The sequence below is a fragment of the Stegodyphus dumicola genome, chromosome X2 (assembly GCF_044657685.1).
Source record: "Stegodyphus dumicola isolate Sdum_Otavi_A_Nest chromosome X2, ASM4465768v1".
Taxonomy (NCBI): domain Eukaryota; kingdom Metazoa; phylum Arthropoda; class Arachnida; order Araneae; family Eresidae; genus Stegodyphus; species Stegodyphus dumicola.
In genome coordinates this window covers 173,708,058-173,732,131 of record NC_140781.1, presented here as the reverse complement: position 1 = coordinate 173,732,131, position 24,074 = coordinate 173,708,058, and the positions used below count along the sequence as shown (strand labels likewise).

Below are 24,074 nucleotides of genomic sequence, written 5' to 3'. Positions count from 1 at the left end.
TTTAGTGGAATTACATGTGAAATTGTAGGGTTCCCATCCCCCTGGGTGTGTGTGTGTATAATGTAACATGAAAATCTAAAGAAGCGAAGCTTTGTATGAAAACATGAAAACTAAGAATAAAGGGGCAAGTATATTTTAACTTTGAATAAATGGCTATCTCGTTAAATTGGCGAGATATCGCCAAGCTGGCGATGGTTTTAGCATCATTTTAGTCTGGTTCCTATGTAACTGTAAAAAGCATTGTAATTGAAAAACTGCAATTGATCCGATTATGCAACTGAAACCGTACTCGGCCGTTAGATGTAACTTTAACCGTTTATGCCTTCCAGTAATTTCGAGAAATGAAATTTACTAAAAATCTCTCTGCAGCCGGGAGAAAACTATATAAGACCGGGAAGAGTATCAGTTTCTGAGTAGTAGTTGTTAGTTCAGAAATGAATTCGGACCCTTGAGATATTCGTGTGAGCTTCGCCTTTTAGATGCGCTTTGCATTGAGTTGTGCTTACCGTTCTTAGTAGTCTGAAGTATAATTACTGATTGTATTCTATGATACTGTGAAGAGCTGTATGAGTATTTTTGTGGAAAGTTCCAGTACTGTGAAGTGTTTCTTTTGGTAAAAATAAATTTTATCAAACTATCATCAGTTCTGTGTGCATTCAGTCTGCTACAAGCCAGTACACAGTCAACAATATATTTATTACCTCTCTTTATTTTCTACCATAGAACCGTCACTTTTAGATATGTGGTTCCAGAAAACTGCAGCAAGTAAAATTAATCATATGAGAACCTTAGTTACTGCAGTTTTCTATTTCAATTTGCTTGATATGTTTTCTAGTTTATAATCGCACAGCCGGTGTAGCGGTTAGTTACCTTAACTGCCTTAGCGATGGGCCCGGGTTCGAATCCTGGAAAAGGCGTGGTTGTAATTGTCCGTCCCTTTATAGGAGGCAAAGGTGGCCACCTGTTAGGTGCTTCCGTAAGGAAATGGCCACCATTTCCGGCTCTTATAGTGGCGCAAGGCTAATGGCTACTAAATAAAGCGTCCAGCCGTTAAAAATAATCCATTTTGCTGTTAACAATAAGTCCTTACGGAAGCAGTCCTTCTTGACAGCTCTGCAAATAATAGAGGATGAACCAAATCTAGCTGCTATTTTAATGAACAACACTGAAATCAAAAATTTATTTACAAAATGGAAAATTAAGAGTAAATTTTGAATTACCCTTCTAAGAGTCCGACGGACAGTAGTTTAGTGAGTATATAAATATAGTAGTTCAGTGAATGGTATTTCGGTGAATGGTATGAATGGTTCAGTGAATGGTATGAATATATAAAATATAGTAGTTCAGTAAATGGTATTTAGAAACACATCCCATTGTGTCTGCAAGTGTTCGTCGGGAACGCATTTTTTTCTCGCAGGAGTTCTTTCCATGTAAGACACAGTGGGAATAAAAGTTACCATTGATAATGCGTCACCGCACTTTATTTCTACAGTTAAAGTCTTATTAACATAAATCATATAAAACCTGCTGTTATTAGTTTTTTTTGACGCCAAACAACTTTCGGATTTCTATGCATCGATTTGTTTGGGAGACCGAGTCAGTGAGCCAGTAGCAACTTACAGGTAAGTCCAAGAGTTGCGGCTTCTAGGTTCAGGGCTTTGTTCAGGGCTAGGTTCAGGGCTTCTGGCTTTTTCGCTATGATCTATCGAATTTATAAAACTAATTTTTTTTTTCCTGATATACGTGGTCGTCAATTTCTTACTTAAACAATACAAATTCATTTAATGTTTTCATTCATTAATTTAATGAAAAAGAAATTTTAATCATAGGACGATATAAAGTTTCAGTTTAAAAATTTTTGTTTAAAAATAATTGCTTTTCGAAACTTAAAAACCTTAAATTCACAGTTCTTTCGTAGCTTTTTCACTCACACCAGAGCCGTCCTAACAAAATTTTGAGCCGTCATGATGGTCTGGTGTTCTAGAGCCATTTTATACACCAGCGTACGACAGTAAATTTGTCAAAATATGAACTCCTATAAAGACGACATTGACTTCTTACCTTACACTAAATGACATTAAAAATATTCTTCCTGCTCCAAAGGGTGGAAATGGGTGCTAGAACTTACTTCCCAGTGCTATTTTTAGTTATAAACATCTCACCTTTCCCGTCCTTTCAAAATTGCAAAAAAAATTTTCCTATCGGTATTAAACGCATTTCATTCAATACGATTACAGTTTGCAAGATATGTGATGACGTTCACAGGAGCTTTTTCGAAAAGTGGCTAGAAAATAAAATCTGACTTAACATTTATTATACGTTTTTATAAATAGCTCGTTTCAGAACTGAATTCTTAATTTGTTTCAAAGTGATTTCAAAATAATTCTGATAATAAGCTTGATTTTGCTGAGAAGGGAAAAATGCCAGCTCTTCCCCCGCCCCCAGCAGAAAATTGCAGACCTGTTATCTTAAGGTCAGAGAGAATTTTAGGCCAACTTGGATTTTCCTGTAGAAGTATTTGCTCTTTTACATGTCCCTCCTTCCTTATGATCTACCAGAATTAAATAGAGATAGACATCAAAATCATCGACGTGAACGTGCTGTAACGCAAAAGACAAATTTTCTGTTACTGTCTGTCTACTGTTGTCGCTCCTCCGTCACAGTTTGCTACTTCATATCAAATGCATAAATTAGTTTCGTCTTTCTCAATTACTCTGTGCTTCAGATTTACTTCCTCCTTTAGAATTATTTGAGAGCAGAAAAACTAGTACTTCGTGAGATTCTATCACTGGAAATAAAAAAGATTGCTTCGTGAGATTCTGTCATTGGAAATAAAAAAGATAAAAAGGACTCATTCTTATCACTCACGACGATCAGAGACGGGATCCGACTGACATGGTCCTATGATGCAAAATATTAAGATGGTTACCTGCTCGCCTAGGTGTACAGCTGATATTTGCCATATTACTTGAGTATTTTCCGTTTTATTCGAGTATGTATTTAATATAAATCAGGATAAGGCACTTTTCATATAGGATCATAGCTTTCTTATAAGTCAGCAGCCGATCTTAACGCGCAAATTTTCTTCGCATGTTTTCTGCTTAGAATTTGCTATATCTTGAATTTTAGCTATATCGGAAATTTAATTTCTAACTTAGCGCAGTTTTCTGATAAAATGAATATTGGTAATGCATGTAAATGTTGCAGAACTGCGTCTTTGTTCATGAGTAGATCATATGTAGGAGGCAGGATGTATAAGAAAAGGGAAAATTACGAGATTTGTAAAGAGTAAATGGAATTTGGCAGTCCTTTGCTGCTTACCACTCTAAAGCCACTGAAGTCCTCCCTTGTCTGAAAAAGAGATAAGAAAAGAGAGAGATTAAGCTCAAGTGCATTGCAGCACTACTTACATTTCCGTTTTAGATGTGTTTAAGTTTTGTCGACGTAGATAACAAATTTGCTTGGCTACTTTTTTCTCGAATTCTCCTCCCTTCCTCTCCCAAGCTGTCAAGTTGTGTTTTGAAACGAAGATTTGTCATTTTATGTAAGTGGCTGGATTGACAATCAGCTCTGAGATTATCAGTCACTTTCAGCTCCCCTGGAACTGATCGAATAAATTTCAGTTTAACTAAAATTCCTCGCAAAATTAAATTTATGGGATTTAAAGAAAATAATGGAGATTATTATCGAATACATTTACAGTGCTAGCAGAGAAATGCTGTCTTAGTTAAGTTCATCAAATCGCGAAGCCGAAATCGAGTTCCACATATAATCTAATTATTAAGTTATTAGGTTTGATAACAATAAAAACAGCTTTAGTTTGAAATTATATTAAAAGGATAATTTGGAAAAAGTAATCAGTATTAACACGTAAAATAAAGAATACTGCATGAAACTTTGCACATTGCTAAAGAATCTTGAAAAAGTTTACATAACCGTTTGCTTGAACAGACTGTTCGGGAAAAAGTCGAAGATAATTACTATTTCGATAGTGACTTAGCTGCGTCATTTGTAGAGCTGTAAAGAAGCACACGCCTCAGGAAAAAATGAGAGGGGACACAAAATTAGCATACAGTTAGCTATTAATTATGAAAGTGATAAAAATATTTAGGGGTGCAATTTTGAGATTTGCCAAGAGCAGCGCTTTTCAACATTTTTATCCTTGTGTAACCCTTAAAATAATAGCTATGTCTCAAGGAACACGCATCTAAACTAAGAATACGAAATTAACATAAAAATGAAACCCATTTATTCACTTTTCGAGGAATTCCAAGTGAAATCTTACAGAACACCAATATCTTGGGAAATCCTTGTTAAGAAATATTGTCATAGAATGTTGAAATTTGAGGGCATGGTCTAGTCATTATAAAAGTTTGTAATCAGTTTTTTTAACAACCAGAGGTGTGAAAACTCTTCCAGATACATAAAAGTTTTTATAACATATATAAAGATCTACTGCTGACTGAAGAAAAAGGAATTATCTGTTTATCTTAAAAGTGATAAAACAGTACCGATTATCCATGGATGATCCCGATAATAGAGAATTTCATCATCGATAAATATTATTGTCGAAAAAAATCTACTTTCCTTATTAATAAACCTAAATGTTCTTTTCAATTTCATTAATAAACCTAAATGTTCTTTTCAATTTCATTAATAAACCTAAATGTTTTTTTCAATTTCATTAATAAACCTAAATCTTCTTTTTCAATCTTACACGTACATAAGAAATTTAACTTATTTTTTAGTAGCGGGAGGTTTGATTCTAACATGTAGTCAAAACTTGTACAACTGATAAAATAACTCGTTGTGAATACATACCCTGTGTACTTATAGCAACTATATAACATTTAAGATTAGATAGGAGGATGCTTACAGTAGAATAACTATCTTAAAATCATATGAATTCTATTATTCGAATCCATATGAATTCGTCAGGAGTTTAAATTACAATATAATATTATTTAGTAAATTATATATATATATATATATATATATGAGATTCGTTTGTCTTGGTGAGAACTTCTCGTGCAGGACTTTTGATAAACCATAGCAGTTTGGCATAGAGAGAAAAAAAAAATGTTTCTTTCCGTTATCAGCAGTGGAAAGCTAGAAAATCTGACTGTAAAGGTTGATTTTTAGATGTTACGAGTCTTTTAGAAGTTAAGTCTTTTAGAAGCGGCCGAGCGGTAAAATCGCTGAACACTGGTAGTTCGGTCCGAGGTTCAAATCCCGCGAACGGGCTGGCGGCATGGGCGTTTTCGTGGTTTTCCCCATGTGTAACGTGTATACGAGCCAGTTTCCCTTAGAAAGTCCTCCACGAAGGCATCCCTCCTCTTAGGCAGATAGCCCTCGAGGCTTTGCCATAATCACACACACCCACAAAAGTTACCCACGTCTGCAGATCAAAGGAGCGGTTAAAATTTTTCCCCTCTTTTTAATAAAGACAAAATTTTGTATAATTTTTCCATTAAAGAAAATTAGGAGATTGGTGCAAAGCAAGTGAGATTCGTTTGCCCTGTCTTTTTCGTGCAGAATTTGTTGTAAAGGAGATCTGGCTCGACTTAGTGTTACACGCAAGGAAATCCCAAAAATTCTCACTCATCGTGTTAGTTCCGGACGGAAATTGAGCTATGATCGTAAAATCGCTGGAAGTTACCAATTCGCCTTTCCTTTAACTTTTTTTTTTAGTATTAGGGAAGGACTTACTAAGCCGGCGTTGCGCAGGATATCCTGTGCAGCCGGGAAAGGAAAAAAAATGTCTCAAAGAGGCGAAAACATTTGTTGCTATTAAAATTCTTCTACTGTTCTACTGAAACAAACTATGCAATATTACAAACAGAAATACGTAATATTTTATATGCAATTATACAATGAAGATATATACGACTTCACATCTTATGTAAACTCTTTCAATATCCTAGAAGTAAAACGGAACCTCAATAAGCTATTCGTTTAAAAAAAAAAAAAAAAAAAAAAAAAAAAGAAGAAGCAATAATAAATTGTTTTAAATAATGATAACTGTTGAAGCACTAACCACTTTAGAAGAATATTTTACAAACTATGCGCTTGCAACGAGTTAATTTATTTTTGTGTGGCTCGGTACGTAATTTCTTCTGTGTTCTTTGCTCTTCATGGTTGTGCCTTAGTATACAATGTATAGGGACATTTTCTATTTTCCTTATAATTTTGCGTTGCTAGTAGAATAATTTTGCCTTAATATGGAAGAAGAATATATATTTATATATATATTGAGTCATGTTTAGATAGTCAGTTGCCAACAGTTAACTGCGACATTATGCATCCTGTGTTCAACTCTCGACTTGGCATGGCAAGGTTACTCAAATGCAGAATTTTTTGCTTCACTCTGCACTTTTCGCTTCGCCTCGAGACTTCCATTTCTTCATTCGTGAGGGAAATCTTATTGATCTTTTCGAGGGCAATTTCGTCATATATATCATGCAAGGAGGTAATTTTTATTTCGTTCGTATTTACCCAAGCGTACATACATTTCGTTCCTAAATTGAATTCGCTACTGTATGATGAAAATAGCTGTTGGAGTCTTTAGTTTCGCATAAATGTGGCATTTATATATTGTTTTATCTCCGTGAATCTAAAGCATATACTATCAGACAGAATTCCAACCTCTCTTTAAGCCAAAAAGTACTAGCTATTATATTCATAAGAAAATTCCTTGCTTTTCTTACTTTAAGACAGATGAATATTCAAAGTAATATCTGTCAAGTCGTCTAAAAATTGTTTTTCTTTTCTAAAAAAACTGCACTGAGGGTAAGAAACAGAGCAATGCATTTTCTTTATGCTTAATAAATCATTATTATCATTAGATAAATAGCAATGTACCTTTAATAAAACTTTATCTATTGTAAATACACTTTTCCTGGGTTTACAGACAAGAATATAATAAAGAAAATTAAATAGAAGCTTTTGTAAAAATTAAATATTTCATTTTTTTTTCATTTACTAATAAGGTTCAATATCAACACCTACAATCTCTTCAGAATTACCTTCCAAATAATTCTATAAAGTTTATCAATAAGCAAGTTAATTCTTAATCTCCTGTCCTTCTGAGGGCTATGAGACACGCATTCTGATTAATTTATCATAGCATTTAAAAAAAAATTTTTTTTTTCTTTATTTGAGGGAAAGTTCGTAAGGGCTATCTTCTTAATCTTTATAATCATATAAGGCGCCTGGAACTTTCAGGTCCTCAGGCAAGTTCATTCACCTTAATGTGGACTGAATTATTTTTAGGCTTTATTTCAAGGTTTCCCCGATGAAAGCATCATAGGCGTAAATATTGCGAAAAAAACAACACGAGGGAAAAGCATTGTTGTACGAAACATTATGGTGTTGGTGTATTTAATTATGGCAAAGCACACGAGGGCTATCTGCCTAAGGGGAGGGATGCCTTTCGTGGAGGACTTTCTAAGGGAAACTGGCTCGTATACACGTTACACATGGGGAAAACCACGAAAACGCCCATGCAGCCAGCCCGTTCGTGGGATTCGAACCTCGGACCGAACTACCAGTGTTCAGCGACTTTACCGCTCGACCGCTGGTGGGCCCGAAACATTATGATAGGAAAGTAAAAATATCGCGATGCAAAACAACATATCAGAGAGCAGAGCAACGACAAGAATTCGTAATTTCAGAATATCACCATACAAAACATCGTGATGAGAGAAGGCAACTGAAAAAAAAAAAAAAAAAAAAAAAAAAAAAAAAAAACATTGTTTAATTCGAAAGGAAAGGATAAGAAATACATTTTCATTTTTTCATTTTTATTCATTTATTTTTTATTTCCGCTTTGGAGTTTAGATAGTGTTTAACACGCGTCTCAAAATTACTCAATATATCTTCTGAGCTATAAGTGTATTTATCTTGTAAGTCAGAAATTTTAACATACTCTTATTTGTTTAACGTAATTCATAACGTATATTATTATTTACGATTAAGCGTATATTACTATTTACGATTGTTGTAGTTTTGACCTAAAAACAACAGTAGCGATGATGTTCATTAAAAAATTCAATGAATTGGATAATTTTGAAACCAGGCTTAAAGTAGGCATAAAACAAATGATTTTAGAGAAATAGCAATATTTTCTGGATGATTAGCAAAATAATGTATTCTACTGTGTTTACTTAAAAAATCTCTCTTAGGACTGTTTCAGTATGTGTAAAAAATGTGTTAAAATTTTTAACTCGCAAGAAAAATGAACAGAGGGATCAAAATTTATAAATAGATAATTTCAGCCTCATATTAAACAATGCCTAAAACCCAGAATCGGGGAAAAAATTTAAAAGAAGAAAGAAAAAAATTAAAAAGAAAAGTGCATTTCTTCTTCTTTCTTCCATTTAAAAATTACTGCATTCATAAAAGTTATAAGGTATTTTCTCCCTCCTTCCAGAGTGACTTCGGGGTGTAACGGTTAGCAGACTAGGCGCGTACCGAGATGTCCAGGTTCGGGTCCCGAAGAGGGCATTGCTAATTTTTCATGCCTCCTCCTTCAAATTAGCCAACAGACTCTACAATGGCGAACGAACTAAAACGGTTGTGGATGATGATTCTTCACCACCAGGATTTGGCGACTGAGTCACCTAATCCCCAGTCGCCTTTAAAAGGAGGAGTATTTTCTCCTTCCTTCCAGTTTGCCTTCGTGGTGTAACGGTTAGCACACTCGGCGCGTATTGGAGAGGTCCAAGTTCGAGTTCCAGCGAGGGCATTGCTCACTTTTCACTCTCCAGCATCAAAATAACATAATGACTCTACAAAATAGTAGCACAAAGTAATACTGCATCGTGCAGAGGTTGGACAATGAAACTGAAACACTTGCATTTAAGATGCAATGTTTTATTAATATACTCGTTTGGATATAACTAACGCATATAAACATTTATCGTTCATTAAAGCTATTTTTAGCTAATCATCTCGTGAAACAGTGACTATTTAACTTCATGCGGTTGAAGAGCATAATATTCGTTAATTCCGTCTTCTAGCATACCCCAGATAAACTCAGTGATGTTGGGGTTAAGGGAATGTTTAAACTCATTTTCATCTTCAGATCCCTGTGTCACAACTGCATTTACTTGTAAACTGGTTTGTTATTATGCTGATACATTGTACATCATTTGGGACATTAAATTTGAGCAAATGGGAGAATTCAGTACATCAGTAATCCTTAACAGTTATGTGACTATCAACAACAATCGGTATTTCCAGATATTTCTACCATAGCATGGACCAAGCAGTAACCAGATCACGAATATACGGATCACGAGCTTCAAAAGGAGCTTTTCACACAATGAACTCTTCCAGAAGTGGGAAAGTAGATTCATTGTTGAACAATGTTATTGCACATTTTGCATTGTGTACTATACACACGTTTTGTGCTTCTGATACCACTGAAACGAATCTGCAGCGTTAACGCTCTTTATAAATGGCTAGCAACATCTGTCTTGTCGTAAATATTAACCCGTAAAACTCTCGATAAACAAACGTTTTTAGAAGTGTCTAAATTCGGGAGTTTTGCCATAATTTCGTTGTTTCATGTTTTTTGCTAAATTTTTTAATGCTAACGCTCTTATTCAGATAACTTCCTCACCACAGTAATTACTATGACTGAAAGAAGTCTTTTTTTTTTTTTTTTTTTTTTTTTTTTTTTTTTTTTTTTTTTTTGGCATATATAGAGAGGAGCTAGGAAGTGTTGTCTCGGTAACAGATACACCAGCCTTTTTAGAAGCACCAGCAATTTGTCCTATCTTGAATTACGATTTCTCTCTCATTTACAGCCTATAATTTTAATGTTTGAAATCATTGCTACTGAAAACTCAAATTCAGCATTCTTTTTTTTTTATCATGTTTAATAATATTCTAAAAGTGAAATGGATAAAATCAAATTTCATTGAAAAATAAACCAATGCATTTATCTACTAAATTTTATAAACCAAGTTCAGATGAATTTTTATTAAAAAGAAGACATGGTATTCTAAGGTGAATCCTATTAAAACGAAATTAAAATTAGTAATTTGGATACAGTTCAAATATATTGTAGTTAAAAGATGAAAATTTTGTTCATATGATTTACTTATTTGACTTTTATACACAAATATTTGCCGTTGTGTTAAAGTGTGTTATTAGAAATTACTCAGTCTCATGCAATGATAATCAATGGCGAGCAGTAGTATGTCACATGTCATGTTTTATGCGGGTCAGTTTTTAATGCAGTTCTTCACAATGAAATGCATAACTAAAAACTGAATATGTTTTCATGCAATTCAGTTTTTACTATGCATTTCATTGTTTTTGAAACAATCTAGCTGCAGTGAACAAGCAGATGAAAAAAGTGAGCTAAAATAAGCATGGTGGTAAATGAATTTAACAGACAGATAAAAAGAGGATGAAGTTTTGAGGAATCTAGTTTAAGAACTTGATCAGTGATCAACAATTTTAAGGGACAGGCGTTTTTAACAAGTAATAAAGATTCTTTTATATGAATATTTTGCTAGTATCAGTCTTGATCATCTATTAAGGTTATTTGCTCACTAATACTGCAGAAGGAGCCGACTTCATTTTATAGAAGTCTCATTGTTTTTCTGCCTGAGTGCATTAAGACTTGAGTTCGTCCGTACTATAGATATGAATCCTTCTGAATTTTAACTTCGGACGTAAAACTATTTCAGAATTTTGGTTTATCTTCGCCCACTTCAAACAACGAATATGTGAATTAGAGGCAAAATTGCCGAAAGTTGACTGTCTGCTTTCTACTTGGTAGTAGAAAGCAGACAGGTTAACTCCTCCACGCAACAGACAGCGTCTTAGCACCTTTAGAGAATTGTTATTTTATCTGTTATCTGATAGGGCAAACAGGATGATCATCAAACGTATAAACCTGGGCCCGCCCCAAGTTAACTCGTTTTTCTTTACTAGTAATTCTCTGACATCGCCCGATAAACTTGGCACGCCTTCCTTCTCATTATTTTGTAAAGTGACTTTAGAAAGCAAAATTTGAGATTAACTATTTCGTTGACTTCCTTTCCTAAATATCATAACTTGTAAGAAAAAATTTCAAAATAAGAATATCAAAAGTATCTAAAGTAAACAATATTGTTTATTGAAATCAGTAGCGGAGTTTAAAGCTATCTAACATTTATAATCTATAATATTTATATAATTGTTATATTTATATAATTTTTAATTTATATATTGTTAATTGATTTGTCTCTGCGGTATGAGTTGTTGACGTTCATGATCATTTGAAACTGGCAGTATTTAACTAATACTGTCTGTCTACGAGAAGTTCAGCTCCCGTCACAGTGTCTGGCGGGTGACGGTCGCTATAGCAACAAGGCTAGTATTTTCAAATAGGGATGAATCAAGGGTTGTTTTATTGTTTTTGGCGAATGTTGGCTGAGGGGAAAACAGTTTATCATTCGTCTTCAAGACACCCCTACGGAAAATGGAAAATGGAAAATGGGTCAAGGCTCGTTTCTACGGCAATGACAGCTGCAGACTAACTGGTGAGAGCTTTTCTTATGATAGACAGACTGTACCTATTTCACGATTCGTTTTGAAATTGACAAAATACTTACATACACTTAAGAAAACTTCATTTAACTCTAACGTATAGGCGATTACTTTTGTTGAAATCTGGGAAAGTAGCTGCTTCAGATTTGGGACGACTGGATTAGTCAGCTGAATGGCGTTATTCTAAACACCCCTCCTTCCATCAAAAGAAACTAAAAATTATCTGGAACTGAAAATGGTCATCATAGAGCGGTTTCACTGCATCTAAAAATGTTTCATGCAGTTATTTCAATTGAACTTCGTTACAAAGGAATTTCGAAATTCAGCTCATTTGGGGCTTCCCATTCTGATTTCTTTAAAAAACTGAAAAGTACTGGTCTCAGGCTTCAGCTTAATTTTGCGTTGGCCTTAGGTAAAGCTAGCAGATTGTCAGATACTGCATTTGCCAAGAATGAAATACTGAAAAAACTATTCGTCAGACCTTTTCTGCTACACATTCGGAATACGCGTGGTTAATAACACTAATCAGTCTTCCTGGTAAAAAAGGGAGCAATCAAGTAGACTTCTACGATGTCATCGATGGTACTGCAACCAAAAAAAAAAAAAAAAAAATGTTGGAATTTAATTTTTTTTTTTTAAATATACTTAGAGTTTAAATATATTGCTCTATATGTCATTTTGATGTATTTTTTCGTTTTTTGTTTGTATATCAAGAGGTGCGGCAAAATAAAAGACCGGCCCGGGCAGAAAGAGCTCAAAAGCTACTATGCCACTAGAAGAACCGCTGTTTGTATCTCCCTTAATTCTGTAAAGGTAACTTTTGGATGCAGAGAACAAGCAATTTTAGCACAAAAAGCAAATAAGTATTTATCATATTCCATGAAGTCTGAAATGCAACTTATTAATATTTTGACTAAAGCAAAGTAATTGAAACTAAGATTCGGATTTAAAAAAACATTTAACAGCCATTAGCAATAATAATAAACAGATAGCACGCATATTTATTATATAAGTATACACACTGCTCTATAATTTTGCTTTCCAATCACTAACTTCCTTTTCGTACTTTTGAATGCAAGGTCTTGAGAAGAGTTTTCGGAGGCTTGCTTTTGTTTAGCTGATTATGGCAAAGCACACTAGGGTTATCTGCCTAAGGGCAGGGGTGCCTTCGTGGAGGTATTTTTAAGGGAAACTGGATCGTATACAAGTCACACATTGGGAAAACCACGAAAATGCCCATGCAGCCAGCCTGGAATCGAACCGAGGTCGGAAATACTAGAGTTCCGGGATTTTGCCGCTCGGCCTTTTTACGAAGGAATTTAGGGAAATAGTATAGGAATAGTAGAAGACGCAAGATCGAATTACACTGGATGTTTAAGGAGCCAGATGTTGTTCGTTACATCAAAAGAAGCCGCCTCAGTTGTGCTGGACATGTTATCCCTAGCCGCCCTGACGGTATAGTTATTAGGGGAGCTTACTGCGGTACCGAAGGGTTCTGGCTCAAATCTAGGAGAATGCATAGATGTTTGTAAATATATAGTGTCTTTGCGGCATAGGAGCACTCTAAATGTAGGACGAGCAGAAAGTTCCATCGTTTGGTTTGGTGGTAGGGGAGAGGGGTGGGAGACCCTCGGACCACTCGCCGGGCTATTCTTCCTCAAAACTGAGGTGGAAAGTAGAAGTCCAACCTTCTTGAGACTCTGGCAACCATTCCCCCATGAAATATATGGGCAAGACAATAACAACATGCTTTCCGTATGAACGACAGTAACATACAGTGGCGTAGCTAGGGTGGGGCAAGGGGGGACATCTGTCCCCGGGCGCAGCATTCGGAGGGCGCCAAATTGATGTTATTAAATTTTAGAATGAAATGTTTTCCGTTCTTGGAACAGAGAAAGGGGCGCAACGTCTTCAGTTGTACCCGGGCGCTGAAAACCCTAGCTACGCCTCTGGTAACATACTAAAAGAAATTTTTTGCGTCTAGACCAGATAACACAAGAAAAAGAGGAAGACCTAAACGTCGACAGGTAGATACTGTAGAAGAGGATTGCTTAGTTCTTAGAACTAAATTGGAAGAGTTTGGCTGCTAGTAGAGGTAGTTCGAGCTGTCTAATTCAGAAGGCCTTGGCCCACTCCAAGCTGTCGTGCCGTGCATGATGATGAATTCTCTTTCCGTTCCTGTCTGTTCTAGTCTATTACAATGGGTTACTTGGTTTTCTTTACAGAAATGGGAAATCTTCCCAATAATTTGGGTAAGAAAGCAAAAGATTTTCTGGAATGACCTAGTTGTGACATTTGTTTATTTGTGTACGTTTCCTCAAACGAAAAAATTTCGGGTTCTGAGTTTTCATGGCAAAGCAATTATAATGAAAATTTTGTTCTGTTGTCTTTTTCACATATACCTTTTTTTTTTTTTTTTCCTTCACATTATTTCACTTGTTCGCAAAATGTTTAATGTTGTTTTAGTGATGCATTAAATCCTCATCATGCAGTCATACTCTACTAAATTTAAAAAAAAAAAAAAAAAAAAAAATTAGAACTTTTCAGTATAAAGAAGGTAGGTACCACACCCCTAATTCTAAGGATCTAAGAATTTCGGTAAAAAATTTTTTAAAAATTTTATCTTTCCTCATGATATTCCATGTCTGCTTCTCTACCGAATGCATAAATTTCACTACAATGATTTCGAAAATCTATTAACCAGTCAATCAATTTAATAATCGACCAACTTAATAACATTAGCTGACATCTCATAAAGTAATAATAACTATGTGCCAAAACATAGAAGTTTCAATGGAAGGCAGAAATTAATATAGTAAATAATGAAGTAAAATTAATCATAATAAGGGTATTGTTACATTCATTCATATTAAAAAAAAAAAAAAAAGAATCCTTCACGATGTCTAAAATCTTTTACTGCTTATTTTAAAGTAACTTATCTTAAAACAAACATTTGCGTTCTGTACTAGGATAAAAGTTGTGAAGATTTTTTTGTTATTTAAGACGATTTTGTTATAACTTTTCCTAACACTTCTTCCAACACGACTTAATACATGGTTAGCCGCGCATAATTGTCAAAAGGCATTGTTGATTCTTTCGGATAAATTCCTGGAAAGTAAGGAAGAAGCACTTTAATGCAGCAAGAAGTAAAGTACAACTGAGGACCAAACATTGCATGACAACTTAATGAACAAAATATTACCAAATCTAATTGTTCGCCATAGGAAGCGTACAAAGTAAGCGGATAACTACTGAAAGAACAGGAAGACGATCCACAACAGAGTGGAAACCTATAAAGCCTGGGAGGGGCAGAAGTGTTTTTTCTCATGAAGGAGTAGGCAAAGGGAGAGATTTATACCGACGAAGAAAAGGAAGGCAATAATAGAAGAGTCGCACCTTCAAAGCAGGGTTGTATGGAGGTCTGTTCAATGAATGGAGTTGGCAATAACTTTTAACTATGAAAGGTAATAAAAAAATTTTTCACAGCGACTCTAAAGTTCTGTGCAGGAGGGTATAAGAATGAATATTGTGACTACGTAATAAATACACCCCCCTCCTCTCACACACATGCACACGTGTTAATGTAAATTATGTACACTTAGAATGTGGTGTTGAAAAAAAAGAAAAGACTATCACAATAGCAACCAGAATTTGCTTTTAATGGTCCCTCATTCATAAGCATATAACATACAAAACAACTGCATTTTTCCACCACAGAAAAGCCAATTTTCTTTAATAGCATAAAATGGAGAAATTATTTTGAAAAAAGAAGTGAGAATTATGTTTGCTGTCATTTATATTTTGTAGAGGTAAATAAGTGGGGGAAAATGCTATAAAAACAAAGAGAACAAAACTGACCGTTATTTTGATAAATATAATGTCAAAGGAACTACATTTTAATAGTTCTTTAATTGCCCATATTATTAGTTATGTATACGAAGCCATTCAGTATCGTAAATTGGATGCTGCAGGAATTGTATGAAGAATGTATTTTTAGACTTTTCCAGAGTTTTAAAATTACTAGTACACTAGTGGATAAAACTGTAGAAACCTTTTAGAAAAAAGTTTACTTCTGGCGTCTGATGGCTCACAGAATCACTCTGCTTTACAATAAAAGTACGTATCATAAAAGTACTTATCAATGGAAAGATAACTTAGTCAAGAATATAATGCATCAAAGCTTGTTCAGTTATCTGTTGTTGTGTCAAATGTTATAGCCACATAACCAGAAAAAGAAAGCACACCTTGTTTAGGTTCATGTGAAAGTAGCTTTCCTTCATTTGAATGCAGCCAGTGAGTATGAGTATTTATAAAGCCAATCAGGTTATCTTGTTTTAAAACGCGTCAATCAGATCACCATGGGATTAAATTAATGATGAATGAGTACCAGAGCTCAGCAGAAGACATTGACCAGTATATTATGACTGCTAGCAAGTTGTTGTTTTTTTATTTATTTCATTTATATATTTTTGTGCTTTTTAATTTATAAATGCGCATTCAGTTTACTAGTCATCTAGAAAGCCATGAAAAATAGTACAGTTAAATGAACGACCTATAGTTGTGAAAGTTATGCTAAATAATACTACAAAATGAATAAGCTACAAGTCTGAAAAAGTTAAAAGAAACTTTACCAGTGGTGGAATTAATAAATTATTATTTACAAACCCAAGCTGTCACAGGGAGAAAAAGGTAGACAACACCAAGTGATGAAAGAAGAATTTAGAGACTGAGCCGGGTAATAGAAGAAAATAATATGGGTGCATAAAAAAAAGAAATGTTGTGAGTCTAATGTGAAGTTAAGTGCAGAAACTGAAAACGCTTTTATCTCACAAACAATGATGAAAAGGCTCTAAATCATGTTAATTGGATAGCAGAATAACAGGCTAGTGTGAGACCAAAATCTCGGTGTTTGTTAGTGGTGGCAGAAAGATGGAAGAAAATTTAATCTTGATTTGCATTACAAATGCCGTGAAACACCCAGTTAATGTTATGATCTGGGTTATATGACATCAAAAGCTGTGGGTAGATTTTACTTGATTAATGGGAAAATAATTGCTCCGAAATATATAAATGAAATACTTAAGTCCGGTCTGAAACCTTGCGCACGTGATCTTTTCCAAGATAATGAAGCATTTATATTTCGGCGGAATGCAGCTACATCTCATGTTGCTGCTGTGTGCAAATATTAGTTTCATGATAATGATATTTCACTATTGGCAAGGCTTAGTTAGCCCAGACTTTAACCGCAAAGAAAACCTGTGGAACCAACTACAGAAAAGTTTTGGCAGAAACAACTCAGTGATAAAACCCAATTAACAGAAGCAATAACGCAATCTTCATTTTATATTGCGACAGCTGCAGAACTAAAAAACTTGGTTTACGCCATTGGAAGGCGTTTTAAGTCTGTGATTTTCTCTAAACGTTAGCGCGTTAACTTGGCATGGTGAGAATTTTCGTATACTGTGTTTTCGTTGCGTGTTTCTATTTTCTTCTTTATAACTGCTGTTTTAATAAACAACAAATTTTAAATGTTACTGCATTACAATATTGGTTAAATTATCGTCCCACTGATATATAATTTTACGATATTGCTTCCAAAACATGTAGCATTATGAGCCACCTGTAGAGTCATTAGTTTTTATTTTTTTCCCTTTAAATGCTGCAGACGTGAAAAGTGTGCAGTGCCCTCGTCGGGATTCGGGACTCGAACTTCGGATCTCCCGAATACGCGTCAAGTGTGCTCTCAGTTACACCATGAAGGCATGAGAAAATACCTTATACACCAAAACTTTTAAAAATGTAATTTTCCGGAAAGGTTTCTACAGTTTTGGCCGCTAACTTATATTCTAGTACATACAGCTTGGTGCAGAAGTTGTGCAACACCTCTTGAAAACACGTATTTTCAGCATATAATGATACTGTTAAAATTAAATTCAGTTATAAATTTAATAAGCTATGCATGATTTCAAAGATAATTTCATATAGAATTCAAAACTTTTACCGTTTTAAAATACCAGGCCTGTAAAATAATGATTACTGCTTATTTTAAAATTTTTGTTATTGAGAGCTCTGTTGCAATTTTGTATTTCTTTTATATTAGTTTAAAGAATGTTTCTTGCAAACAAAGTAAATGCGCATGTTAAATTTATTTCAGTACATAATGAAGGATCATTATGCCGTTTTTACTGTGAAATATGCCTACCATCATTCGATAGTCTGTAGATGAACTTCATAACTAGAAATCTGAAAGATCGGCACAGGAATGGAAAGACAAGAAAATAAACGTATGATACGAAAGTACGGAAGTCGTATTCATTTGTCTTTAAAAAGATCGTTTTGTCAGTTGTAAAAAATCGAAGCGTAAGTACGGATTAGATTTTCAGTTAATTTTTCTAGGTAGCACGCAAATCGCAAACTGAATAAAAATGGCTTAATGGCCAATAATCTTGTGAAGAAACCTTTCATTAATAAAATACAGAGACACGATTGGCACGTTGTAGAGTCATTAGCTTAATTGGAAGCAGAAAAGATGGAAAATATGCAACCGTCTTCGCCGGGGATCGAACCACGGACCTCTGGAATACTGGCCCAGCGTGCTGAACCACTACACCACGAAGGCACGCTAGGGAAGTGGGAGAAATACCTTAAAACGTGATCACATAGGATGAACCGTAGATCAGTGGTTTAAACTGATCTGGAGTAATGAAATAACACTTTCTTTGACACCTAATAAAACAGGCACATTTGTACAAAGCCATTTCAATGAAAAATTGAAAAACTATTTTATTATAGAAACAGTAAAGTATTCTACAGCAGTTGTGATACGGGGTTGTATATCTCAACACACTGAGTGAGTCAACTTCACTCTGTCGAAAGAAAAATGACTGCAACACAATATATAAATGTGCTTGAACAAAAGATGCTTAAACGTGTTTCAAAACAATATTTACATCTTTCAGGATTAAACTGTACCATGCCATCAAGCATAAATAATAGATAGATGAAAAGAAGGTATATGTTTTTCTTCTAAATAAATTCAAAGATTGCAGTTAATGCCCAATCTCTAGATCTTAATCCCATTGAAAAGATGTGGAGGATATTGAAACAGAATGTCACTTAGAAGCTAAGCAACAGAGTTACTGAAGCTGCAATTTCATGCTTCATTTAATTCCAATGAATGACCTTGATAAACTTGTGAGTAACATGCCCAAGTAATGTGCGTTACTAATTAAAAAAAATTTCCAATTAAAAAGTAGTAATGTACATAACGTGAAGAATTTTTAATGTTCATTGCTTAATGTAAAGTGTTTGATATTTTGCAATTCTGCCGTATTACTTTATTTTGAATTATTATTTTTTTTGTGTGTGTTTTTACAAGTATATGCAAGCAAGCATATACTTGTGCTTGCATTTTATAAGCTAATGCAAGCATTTATATAAGTGCTTGCATTAGCTTTACATTCCCCCCTCTTTCTTCTGATGGGTGATAGGAAGATTGTTGTATTGCACGAGGACTAGATCTTTGAAGTTTATGGACAATTTTCTACGAGATCACTCTTTCACATTGTTGTGTATATGACATTGGGAATTGTTATGAATATAGCATAATTTATGTAACATTGGAAAGGAAGAGTTAACTCCAACTGGAAATGTTTTGTTTCCGTGATCAATCGAAGCCAGAACCATGGAATTATGTGGTTACTAAGATAATATTCTGAGCATGGTCTACCAAATATTAATTTCTTATTAATAAGTAACCCAGTTTTACTAAGATATTCAATGAATGAGTAGCCAATAAGCATTTAAGCTCAGGATAATACCTAGGGAAAGCTCTAAGAAGATGTGCTGAAAATTTTCAATTATGTCATTGGTCATATAGTAGTTCTCAATTCTTTTATATATGTTACAACTGCAGTTTGATTCTATGCACTAACCCTTCCTTACATTTGATATTCAGATATGGATCATAATTCCGATAAATATCTAAATTCTTTAAGCAAATAATGTTTTTACTGTTAACAAAGGAATGCACTTTTGAGAAATTATAGTTTATGAAGTTTAGTTTCTCTCCACTTGAAAATCTAACCCATAAAATCAATCAGAAGCTTATTCTAGTTTTCAAATTTATTGCAAATTTTATGTTAGAGTTTCTGCCTGTACATTTTATATAATACTAATCGCGTTCTATATTCTTTGGATGATGTTTGTTAATCCATGTATTCGTAAGTCGATCTGAAATTAAGGGTAAAAAATATGAAATTAAAAAAAGTTAAAAGAAAAATTTTAATTAAATATAAGTAATTTTAACATATGAAAGAAGCTATTTGTCATCACTAGTCTCATATGTATTAAAACTAGCCTGAGGTTGTAAATACGTTTAAAACGTTATAAGTATTTTCTCCCACCCTTCCGCATACCTTAGTGGGGTAATTGGAAGCATAATTGGCGCGTATTCGAGAGGTCCAGCGTTCGAGTCCCGGTGAGGGTACTACACATTTCTCATACAGAATTGCATACAGAATTTCTCTTAAATTAAAGACAAACTAAAATACAGTTTGGTTTACTCTTAAAACTGATGTGGTCCTTCTACGTGAGCTATCAAAAAACTCCAAAGACTTATTGGTAGTTCACGATCATATTTCAAGGGTAAAGAAATAATGTCATAATAATTGAGAAGACGAATGCGAATTTGATTTGACATTTAATTTAAAACTGAGTTTTAATTTTACTTTTGATTAGGCTGTCTATCTTTGAAGGAGACTGGGTTTTGATTAATTGCTGACATGCGAAATCTATCAGCTTAGCCGGTGATTTGTCTTCCTGGAATGCTTTTTAACGAAAATGACTCATTATTACGTTATATACATTGAAAATTTCGAGTAGCAAGTCTTTTCGTTAAGAAATTACTTTGGATGGATATGCACTGCTCGACATTGAAAATGCAACACCAAGAAGGAGTGGTCAGAAAGTGATGAAATTTGGAAAAAAGGCAGAGACAGCAAGCAGTAATAAGTGATCTTTATTTCAAAATGATAGTCAGAATACAGAGCGAGAACGGCGTCGGCTCAGTAGGATGTAGGACCACCGCGGACAGCGATGCACGAAGAAACACGTCTAAGCATAGAGTCAATAAGAGTGCGGATGGTGTCCTGAGGGATGGCTCTCCATTCCCCTTCAACCATTTGCCACAGTTCTTCTTCTGAATGAGGCAGGTGCAGAGTCTGAAAACGGCGTCCAATCTCATCCCACACATGTTCGATGGGTGACAGGTCAGGAGAGTACAGTGGTCAGGGAAGCATCTGTATACCTTGCACAGCATGTTAGCAGATGCGAGCACTGTGTGGTCGGGCGTTATCCTGCTGAAAAATTGCATTAGGCAGCCCCTGAAGGTAGGGGATTGGCACCGGCCGCAGTACATTTTCCAAGTATCGTTGGGCCATCATAGTGCTCTGAATACGAACTAGAGGTGACGTGGAATCGTAGGCAATAGCGCACCAAACCATTATGCCACGCTGTCGTGCGGTGGGGCGTTCCACAATTACTGCCGGATTAGATCTGTCTCCACGTCAAAGCCACACACGTATGCGGCGACTGTCACTGGATAAACAGAAGCGTGACTCTGAGAACACGACGTTCCGCCATTCTGTCATCAACATCGCTCCAGTCCGGCACCATTCTAAACGTTGGCGTCTATGCTGTGGAGTCAATGGCAGTCTTCTTAACGGACGCCGTGAGTGCAGGCCATGTTCAACCAATCGACGGGAAATGGTTCTGGTCAACATGGGAATATCCAGGGTATCTTGCACATTCTACAGAATCGCGGTACAAGTGACTTGCGGGACCGCCACAGCTTGTCGGCGGGTGCGTCGATCCACGCGTGCTGATGTCACTCTGGCTGCACCTGCACCCCTCCTTCTTCCCACATTTTCTTGTTCCAACCATGTTCGCCATAGCCAATGATGCACCGTGCTCGCATCCATGTGGGTATCAGCTGCGATTTGACGTAAGGACCAACCCGCCCTTCTCAGTCGAGTTCACCATAGCCCTCGTAAAATCGTCTATCTGCTGGAAGTGCCTCCGTTGACGACGGCCTGGCATTCTCTCCTATTACACGTATCCTCCGGGACAAAACACAACTTTCTTCGATAATTCGTCTGGCAGAAATAACGACACGAATATTGACCATTCTGCACATTCCTTCCCTTATATCTTACTTCACGTGCGTAGGAGAGCTGCGCATTTCACATCATTCGCATAACTCAGTGACGTGCGTCTACTCTAAAATTTACATAAATTTCTGACCACTCCTTCTTGTTGTTGCATTTTCAATGTCGAGCAGTGTATATAAATTTTTCTAAAGAAAACATTTTAAAGACATTTTTGCTTTAAACTCTAGCTGATTAAAACAAATTGTTAGGATTCCTAATTCATTTTCAAGAGTTTACTGCGGTACCAAAGGGCCCGGCTTCGAATCAGAGAGAAAGCATAGATGTTCGTAAATGCATAATGTCCTTGCGGAATGGGGGCCCTCTAGGGGAGCCGAAAATCTTCTTGAGAGGTTGGTGGTAGGAGAAGAGGGGAGTTGGAGGCCCTCGGACCTGTCTCGTTTGGATGTCCTCCATCAAAATTGTGGCGAAACTGAGCTAAGTAGTACTGTCACCTGTACGGTGCTAAAGACTCTTACCAACGACAGGCGCAGTCTTGCACTGCTTGCGACGATGAATTTCGTGGACGTGTTCTGAATTTACTGTCAGGAAAGTGACATAAGTCACAACAACATAAAAGCAGCAGTGAAGAATGAACATATGAAGCATTGTAGATAGAAATGCGAAAAGACGGAAAACAAAAAAAAAAAAAAAAAAAAAAAAAAAAAAAATTATCTCTCTTGTTCAAAACCGCTTCAAACAGAACTTGTCAAGAAGTAAGTGTTTGAAACACTAAACTTGGTCGATTAATGAGCTCCGAATAGATATTTCATTCCTCTGGACAATTTGAAAGATATATATATAAAGCATTTTCTTAAGTTCACTAAATTATTTTTAATGATAACTGAATGAAAATTAAATGATATATGCATTTTCCCCATCTTTCACGGGAGGCTGAGATAGACCAGCAGTATGGGAACCGGGGAAAAGACACTCCTCCGTAGGTGACAAGAGGGGAAGGGAAATTGGACGAAACGTCATTTGGGCAAAAAGACTACTAAACCAATACACTACTAAATCTCTTATGTTGTGCATTAATATTAAATAAGGTTTCACGGTTTCCACATATATAAGCTAATTTACTTTACAAAATGTTCAACGAAGGTATCCGATCAAAGCTAATTGCCTTCAAAAAATATTCGAAAATTAATTAACCATATAAACCAGCACAAGGACCTGTTGTCAAATCTATAGTATCAAATTAGAAATGGAAAATGTTAGACACGTTAGAGACAGACCGAACAGTAGCAAGAAAATTCCAAATAACTGATCTTAATCAGAAATTTTCATTCACTTGAGATGGATCACTCACGGACATTTTCATTCACTTGAGATGAAAACATTCAAAGCGCTCTTTGTATAGTATGTAGAGATTTTTTATCAAATAATAGTTTGAATCATCCATTACTATTGCATCATTTAAAAACCGGACATCGCAATTACATCCCAAAAACCAAAAAAAAAAAAAAAAAAAAAGGAATAATTGTTTTTCAACAGCGACTATCTAAAGTTCCTTATGTAAAATGCTATCTGCTAACACAGACAATGAACATGCAAATGAAGTGTTCTACAGAATAAGTTATTGCATGGCTAAATGTGGTAAAAAACCATACAATTGCTGAAAATTTGATAGCTCCTTGTATTAAAAATGCTGTTCAATGTGTGTTTGGAAAGGAACATGTTCGTACAATTTATAGCAGGCGAATTTTCAAACAAGCAGCTTCTCGGAGAATCAAGGAAATATCTGAAACTGCATCGACAGTAACTAAGAGAACAAAAATAGTCCATTTCTTTCGGTACAGGTTTTTACGAGAGCACAGTTTTATCAAACCTTTCGATTTTGCATTTTATTGCAAGATATATTCGTGGTAAAAATTTCTGGGAAAAACTCTTATTGTGCTTTGATCTCATAGAAAGACGTGTAAGGAAAAACCTTTTCAATATGCTAATGATTATGAAAATCCATTGAATGCTCCAACTGTTGTAGTGCTTATACAGATGAGGGAAAGCCCGCAGCAGGATTTTACGCAAGGACGCATCAAAGAAATAGCGTCCCATGCAGCTTGAAACCATTGCTACATCAATAGGCAAAGCCTAGATTCCAGCCTTATCAGAGTTATTAACAGAAATATTCAACAATTCTGTCAAAATTATGAATTTCATTAAGTCCATTCAACAAACTCGAGACTATTCAAAGCATTATGTAAGGAGATGGATATTCTGCACAATGCACTACTTTTGCATGCGAAAGTAAAGTGGCTGCCCAGAAGGAAAATATTAAATACATTGTTAGAGTTAAGACATGAGGTTCAAATTTCTTTA

The 24,074-nt window shown here is 35.3% G+C and overlaps 1 non-coding gene across 1 annotated transcript; it reads right to left on the bottom strand.

The window, feature by feature from the left end:
• Positions 1 to 18,092: 18,092 nt before the first annotated feature.
• On the bottom strand, positions 18,093 to 18,166 carry TRNAT-AGU (transfer RNA threonine (anticodon AGU)). Its single transcript has one exon. It is a non-coding gene; the product is annotated as a tRNA-Thr (tRNA).
• Positions 18,167 to 24,074: the final 5,908 nt, after the last annotated feature.